Genomic DNA, 8,743 nt, shown 5'->3' on the forward strand with positions numbered 1-8,743 from the left:
CGAGTCCTCGGTCTATACTCGTTCGTGCACTGACCCACAACAGTTCACACATTTTAACACTATTTAAACTAGTTTTTGTTATGTTACCTATTTATTAGGCGAGGGAGACAGGTTGGAATACACTTACGTACTGTAATTTCCTTCAACAACTATCATAGAACTATACACTATTTAAACATACTTTAATTGTTAGTTATATTCGACAAAATATAGTACTTGGTTACACAGGACGTTAATGTTAATTAAGGCGTCTCTGGGGTTGGCGGCAGCGTGGACGACACTGACTCAGTATGGCTAGTTTCATTCACATAGGATGGCTCTTATGCGACTCTTGTTAGGTTAAAAGTCTTTGGTCCATATTTCAAGGATTGAAATCTGATAGTTCACAACAAACACCTTATAACTGCCAGAATTTAACTAATAATTTTGTAAACTATTTTCAGCTGCTTATGGTCGAACGTTAAATTTCACAATGTTGACACTCTAGCCGCTGTTATGGAACAGTTAATCACATAGGAATTGTTTTAGAATTTAATTTTGTTGTAATTAGCTTCATCAAAAGTTTTAGGCTAGGTAAAAGTCTCTACTAATAGACAAAGGTATATTACACAATATTATATCAAATGAGTAAACCAGTCAATTTATTTTTTAAATAAAGCTTTAACATGTTGTAATTATGCTTAGACAATCAGCAAATATAGACTATTGTACCAACAGAATACAATGTGATAAAATAACTATTCATCTAGAGTAACTTGCCTGTAAGCCTGACGCAGGTAACCTCATGCACAAGACTGTCCAGGTGACTTAATTTAGTGCAACCAATGAGGCGGGCGCTGAGCAGCACCTCTCCCCACGCCGGCCCGCGCCACACTGCCCGCCGCGCCTCTTGACTAGCTTGGCCTGATGGGTCAACTACCTGTGACGTCATTCACCTCACCTGACATGAGGCCGCCTCATATTCAAATAATTCACAAGTAAAATCACTTCAACAATATTAATAGAGTTTATTTCTATTAATGTGAAGTATGAGCAAGTGTGAGTATGTATTAAAAGCACATACTTCACTACAGGACATTAAACCTACTACCACACCCACCTAGTAGCTTGGAAGCGCCATAACGCCTTCTGTTGAGCTCAACCCCCGCAAGCACAACTAGGTGAATACAAGAGGCTTTACCGACAGTGACCATTACTTGTAGCTCCCTCATGCTCACCTGTAGCTCCCTCGGACACACCTGCAATAGAAAGACCCTTTTAAGTATGTTTCGAGCAAATTAACTAGTGCATAAGACATTAAAATATCTGTTCACATCTATACAAGTACAAATATGTAAAGGATATTTGTAGATATTCTGGAAATAGAAAAGGAATAGAATGCATTCACAATCATTCCCCCCAAAAATGTCGTAATATACTAAGGAAAGGAAAGTGTAGCTTTGAATCAACTTGTAGATTTCTCCATCCTGACATGTACGAATCATCACTCGAGGAAAAAAAACAATGCTACGCCCTCAGCTGTCCATACTTTCATGCTGAAGGCACAGAACGCTAAACAGTGGCAAGCAATAAAATGGCTTTGGAGAAAAGCCAACAATTTATTTTATACCCACACGAAAGAGGTTATAAAAGGTAGGACAGTGTGTATGGAACTGGTTGACCCACTTGCATACCAGAATCACGCATGCAATTACACCCCACAACAGAGCTACAGTTACAACAGGAAACAACCCTGCAACAATCAGTACTGGTCAAAATAAAACCGACTTTCCCACACACAATGGACCTGCCTGAAAATTCTTCGTCAAATTACCCCCAAATAGAGTAACATCGTTCATCTTTACCGACATACAAGATCTGAAAACAAATGCAAAAAAGTAAGTACCGTTCCTAAATTGCCTCGCCTCCCCCCCCCCCCCTCACCGAGTCAAATGCAGTATTTGGACCTTTCACAGAAACCCATGCAGGGGAACTCTTTGACAGTGAGATCTGGATACCAGAATATAATCTATATAGATATGATAGGGTAAATAGGCCACATGGAGGAGTAGGTTTGTATACAAGAGAGGACATTGTATGTGCTGAGCTGCTTAACTCTGCAAATGAGGTGGTAGTTAACTCTAATGGTAGTAAAAAAAAAATTGGTTACAATTCAAATATACAAACCTCCAGACGCAACGGCGGAGGAATTCACAAATCAGATAAAAGCGAGAATAGTCTCGACAAAATGGTAAACCCAATAAATGACATCTTCCAAGGTGACTTCAACCTGCCCAGTCTAAGTTGGAAACTTGCGATCAAGAATACTATACCACGAAATTTATCTGAACAGAACCAACTATAGAGTAGAGAACTACTTAGATTCTGTGACAAATTTTCACTCATCCAGCAGGTAAGAGTCAACTAGTTACGACAATATTTTAGATTTGAACATCACAAACAAAGGAGATAATCAAGGACATTACAATCTCATATACCACATACTTAGATCACAAGCTCATTGAAGTGCAAACATCAATACCTGTAATAGGCCTAAAACAATGATCATGTATGACGGGTTATTCAATAAATTCAGTTTTAATAAAAGGATAGATTGGGAAAAGATATACAGCGAACATAAAAAAAAAATCCATTGAATGTTTAAAGTAATAATAATCCAACACAAGACAGAAAAACTGACTTCCAAAGAATATAAAGTGTCTAAAACTTGGTCCTTTGTTGAAAGCCAGACAGAGGACCAACGTAGAAAGAAAAATATGTTTTGATTTTAAAAAAATATAAAAACAAAAACAAAAATAACTGCTAACGAGACACGACTATCTCAATAAAAAAATAAAATAAACGGAGTTCTAAAAAATCTAGCAAAGATCAAAGCAATCATATCAAATTGAAGAAATGCTATTAGAACACAAAAATGGAATTCAAGAGAAGGAAAACAATATTCCTTCACATATGCGAAAAAAAATGCAAAAACCACTGTCAGTATTGGACCTATTCTTACAAGTGAAAGGTCGAACAGACGGTGACAAAGAAATTACTGAAATCCTAACAAAAACAGGAGGGGGCATGTTTAGCACCCCAATAAATATTCAAGAAGCTGTCTGGATCATCCATGAGAGCGGACGATCCAGAAAGCTTCTTTATGCGTGATATCCAAACTCCTGAAAATATAACAGATATAAATACGGATTCTGAAGGAGAAATTAACAACATGCCCATGCACTCAATATTTATAAAGAAATGCTAAGTGCCAGTAGCATAGTGTAGAGAAAGAGCTTGCACACAGGGGAGATACAAGATTCGCTTAAATCAATAGATTTCATAAATTTTGCTCCTCTTTACAAGGGAGGAAGCAAAGCAATGGTTGAGAATTATAGACCAGTCGCACTTAGGTCCCACATAAAATTCTTTAAGAGCGTGATCAGGAGGCAGGTCTCTAGTTTTATGGAGACCTGTGACCACCTCAACCCCGGTCAACATGGATTTAGATTGGGATGATCATGCCTCTTGCAGCTACTTTACCACTATGACAATCTCTGAGGCATTAGAAGAAAAACAGAATGCAGATTTGGTATACGCAGACTTCACAAAGGCATCTGATACATGTGACCATAGTGTGATAGCACACAAAATAAGGTCAATGGAAATATCATATAAAGTAGGACGGTGGTATTAAAATTTATGTGGAACAGAACACACAGAGCAACAGTTAACCATATAAAATAGAGTTCAAGCACAGTTAAAAGTTCTACCGCAGGGCACAGTCCTTGCACCACTTTTTCCTTATTCTCATATCAGATATAGACATATAGAAGTCACAGAGTCGTATCGACTTCTGCAGATGACAAAAAACAGCATGAAAATTAATTCTGTTGAAGACATTGATAAACTACAAACACATAATAATTAGGTTTTTGACTGGGCGGAAAAAAATAGCATGTTATCAGAGATAAATTTCAGGTACTCTGGTATGGTAAAAATGAGGACATTAAACAAAATAGTGCACAAAACACAATCAAATCTGCCCGTAGTGGAAAAGCATAATGTATAGGATCTGGGAATAATAATGACTGACGACCAAACGTTAAGGAGCATAACAAAGCAATTTTAGCATCAGACAGAAAAATGAGAGGATGGATTATGAGAAACGTCAAATCCGGGGATCCCATCACAATGGCTGTACTATACACATCACTCCTCCTGTCCGTCTTTAGTACTGTTCAATACTAGCTTCACCCTTCAGAGCAGGAGAGATTGCTGAAATAGAGTGAATACAGAAAATATATACGGCATGGAAAACGATAAAGCACCTAATTTATTGGGATCATCTCAAAGAGCTCTAAATGATCTCCCTAGAAAGGAGATGAGTGAGGTATCAAATAATATACAAATGGAGGGCATGGTCCCAAATCTACACAGTAAAATAACAACATACTGGAGTTAGCGATATGAACGGAAAATTCAGTTCAGAACCATTGAAGAGTAGGCCCAAAGGCACAATCAGAGAACACTGTATAAACATCAGAGGTTCACAGTTGTTCAAACATACTCCCAGCGAGCATAAGAAATATTGCTGTAACAAATGTGGACATCTTCAAGAGAAAACTTGACAGTTTTCTTCAAGAAGTGAAGGACCAATCGGGCTGTGGTGGATATGTGGGCCGCTCCAAGCAACAGCCTGCTGGACCAAGCCGTCATGAGTCAAGCCTGGTCCTCCGGCCGGGCTTGGGGAGTTGAAGAACTTCCAGAACGCCATCCAAGTAAAACACTAAATTTGTAATAAAAACAAAAGCTCTGATTATGTAAATACGCTCTAGTCAAATGCAGTCGTGTGTGATTGTCTGGCGAGTAATTATTCTTGGAATAATGGCACACACAATGGCCCTGTGTGCACTGCCTGGAGATTAGGGCAGATATTGACAGGCTAATGAAGCACGTGAAACCATAATGGAGGGCAAGGTGTCTCGGAGGGATCCAAAGGAAAAGCGCCATCGAGATAGCTGGCGAGTGGTGGACCAATTGAGTTAAGGCGGCAAAGGACGTCAAAGAAATCAAGAACACTAGTTAAAACGTAGAACCACTTCAGTTGAATGGGATAAGACCATGTGCGGTAACTAAGAAGAGAAGCTGAGCATCACAACAAAAGTCTGGACATGTGTTGGGATCTTGGCACATGCGCTGGTTAGGCAAAACCTTCTGCTCTACAAATGCAAGTGTTTGGTATATTCTCCGTGGGCAAGGGATAAAGTTAATAAGAAATAGTGTGACGCAATATGATCAAGCCCACTGTCTGCGTCTCGGTAAAAAATATTCACCGAGCTAAAAACAAAGAGGAATTTAAATATGGTTGCAATGACAAAGGTATTGTACGAGTAATGCAATTCCATTAATGAATAATTGGAAAGCTTTCATTAGCAAGAACACCATGTATGCTAGTTACACGATATACTTTCCATGGTAGGCGTGTGGCAGCTTTTGCAGAGTCAAGTGCGTAGACTGTTGTAGGCACCACAGTAATAGTGATATGGGTCTGGCCATTGGAAGCTGTGGCTGCTGTTGTAGCCGCTTCAACGTGAATTAGGTCGATGTACTGTTGCAATATACAACATAGAAAGAATGAGGTAGTGAATCAAGAACTACATCACTTATCAAATGGTGGAGGAAAATAAGTGGTAATACACACGAGTAGTCAGATTGTGGTCACACCGAGGTATGGTCAAAGATTAAGACAGCCTTAGGTCACGTAAGCCAATGTTACAGCCAAAAGGTCACTAAGGTTGATCCAAAGTTCTTGGAAACAAATAGATATACATTGAATGTAATTATAAAGTCCTTGGGATGCTGGGTGTGATGGTAAATGCAATGACCAGCTGGAGGGCAGTCTTGTGGAAGCCGCGGTTTCATCAAGTACTACTACTTATCTGCTTGTGGCAGTGACAGACACCAGCCTAATGTGGGGACCCGATGTGATCTTGTTGACTCCAGTCGAGTCTGCAATGTGAGAGTATTGTGTGGGAGACTAACCGGGTGTGGAGAGTTGTAGTGATGATTTGTGGTTAGGAACTTAATTTGAGGTTAGGAGTTGTATATGATAGGCAGGCTTGTCTAGTGCGTTTATTGCCAAGGTTTGCCAGTTTCCAGTACAACCCAACTGGTACACCTCAAGGGTCTAGGTGGAGAAAAATAGATTGTATGAAGTTAATTTCATGAGGCTAGTGATATACAGTTGGTTGAAATAATGTATTCAGAACGAATCTGGATTTGAGTTTACGAGATACAACAATAAATGAAACCACTAACAAAGGCCAATATATGAAGAAAACACGGAACAATTATCAGTTTAATAGAGGATACCAATTATTTTACACTAATATATTTCGGTCGAGGATGGGCAGTGGCAATACGTCTAAGTATTAAATGCAGTGTGAGAGTGGGACTGAAATTTGAGCTCGGCAAACTGTTGAGATAATTAAATGGAAAATGATCTACCTAATAATAGAAGTTACACATAATCCATCAAACTAAGTGAAAAGAACAGCTTTTATGGGAACTAATATCTAGAGCTTCTAGGTCTAACAATAAACTCGACTAATTTGAGTACAATAAACTTTTATTTGCTATACAGGAAATTAGTTAGTTTTAAATTTATGACTCCTTCATTAAACAAAATTATATTATCTTATTGTGTTGGCAAAACATTGACTTGAGTAACAGGGAGACACTGATAAGTAGCATTTTAAAAGGAGATAGGCAACAGTGATCATGAGGAAATTACCTTAAGACACGAAAAAGTTATTTGAGAGAAACTTAAGGCGCCAGATTTTTCTCACATCTGTTTCATATATTTAGGGGTTCTTTGGGAATTTCAAATTTGGCAGACCTGGTGCCAGATTCACCAAGCAGTTACGCAAGCACTTACGAACGTGTACATCTTTTCTCAATCTTTGGGTGCTTTGTTTACAATTATTAAACAGTTAATGAGCCCCGAAGCGCCAAGAGGCTGTTTATAACAATAACAACAGTTGATTGGGAAGTTTTCATACTTGTGAACTGTTTAATAAATGTAGCCAAAGCCGTCAAAGATTGAGGAAAGATGGACACGTTCGTAAGTACTTGTGGTACCAGGAACGTGGTACGCTATAGATTGCCGATTTAAAATAGTAGTGACCCAAAATGAATAACCATGGCACTAAAGAACCTAACCAGAAAACAGAAGGCTCAATACAAACGAATTATGACAAAAATATTTAAGATAAAAAAGTACGTATTGCAAGGCCAGCAAAGAAAGCCTCCAGTGTTTCACCAGATGAAACAAAGATTACAAACAACACCTGGCTATTATAAAGTTAAATAATTGATAAAGAAAATTTAAATTACGAAATTATAAGAAAGTACCAAAGAACTTGATGAATACAGCAGAACAAATCTACGTAGAATATGCAGATGACGTCCTGACATGTTTAGTGGTTACCAGAGAGGAAATTATTAAACAAAAACAAATATAAAAGGTCGCAATGGCGATCACAGGAGGAGAAGGTAAGCAGCCGCAGCCATAAGGTTACCTGCCCTTGAGGCAGCCAGGATGTCCACAAGGGACAGAGTCAGAGATTGCAGGTATTTCAGATACAATGTTTATGAAACTTTGTTTGTTATTTTTTACTTTAATCATCATAAAGTTAATTGAGCAATACTTTCGAGCGTTTCCTGCATCATTCAATTTTTTTAATAGCTAAAATATATTTACAATTTGTGATGTGGTTACAATACCCCTGAACATGTTTTCTCTCTCTCTCTCTCTCAGAGCCAGCTATGTTTATACGTTCTGCTTGTGGGGGAATCTGGCTCCAAGATATTGATAAATCTCATAAGTCATTCGAAGGACCATCCTTAAGAAAAGGAAATAATTGGAGAACCAGTGCTTATAGATCTCTTATTTAAGTATGATGGAAATCTATTACTGTATAATAAATGAACTTTATTATAAATTACGAAGCCAAATCCCTCCACACACTTTGGGGAGTTTGATTTGGAGAGAAATTAATGCATTTCAAGTACAAATAAATAAAGATTATTACACATGAATTATTTAAGAAAATGAAATTTGAGATTTTAAATAATCTTTGGATTAATAAAATATAATATTCTACAAACTACAAGAACGAAATAACAGCTTAGCTGTATGAAGGAAAGCTAGCAAGCAATGGGATATATTCACGAGAAAATTGTTTCATCAGGCTATCCTGGGAACACGTGATCGAAGCGGCATCTTATCTTTCTTATTATCAGCAATTCCAAGCTGAAAGGCGAGTACTATGTAGAAATCACCTAGTGTTATAATACCACATATTTCTAAATTAGATGTGGTAAAGCCCAGTAAATACACTTGCTGGTTATTTTTAATGGACGTGCAGCATAACGACAAATCGTCCAACCTATTATGTTAAATGTGATCACAAAAAACAAGGTAAATGAACTTATAGATTGCCGATACTGATGTCTGTGATATGATGAAGCAGTCTCGTCCTCCTAGCGTCTGTAGTGGAAGGGATGGTGGGTTGATGAGGCGGTAATTTGACCAGCTTCCAGACAATCTCTCTAGCTTAATGGCGTCGCTTGCCAGTCCTTCCTCCTTCCCAGGTAGCTCCCGTATGCGCAGTCGTGCTACGGCGCACTTAATATCTGATTTAATTAATATCCCAGTTTAAAGGAACTAAAGGCTATCAGGAATTAGAGAATTAATTTG

At 38.2% G+C, this 8,743-nt stretch overlaps 1 long non-coding RNA gene across 2 annotated transcripts in view; it reads right to left on the reverse strand.

Annotated features, from left to right (window-relative positions):
- LOC123772845 (uncharacterized) overlaps nucleotides 1–1,234 on the reverse strand; it is a 127,563-nt gene extending 126,329 nt beyond the window's left edge. For both annotated transcript variants that reach the window (XR_011230156.1, XR_011230155.1), the window contains exons 1-2: nucleotides 1,100–1,234; nucleotides 760–940 (exon numbers count right to left, since the gene is read on the reverse strand). This is a non-coding gene — a long non-coding RNA (uncharacterized lncRNA). The remainder of the gene's footprint in view (nucleotides 1–759; nucleotides 941–1,099) is intronic.
- Nucleotides 1,235–8,743: the final 7,509 nt, after the last annotated feature.

Source organism: Procambarus clarkii, chromosome 32 (assembly GCF_040958095.1).
Source record: "Procambarus clarkii isolate CNS0578487 chromosome 32, FALCON_Pclarkii_2.0, whole genome shotgun sequence".
Taxonomy (NCBI): Eukaryota; Metazoa; Arthropoda; class Malacostraca; order Decapoda; family Cambaridae; genus Procambarus; species Procambarus clarkii.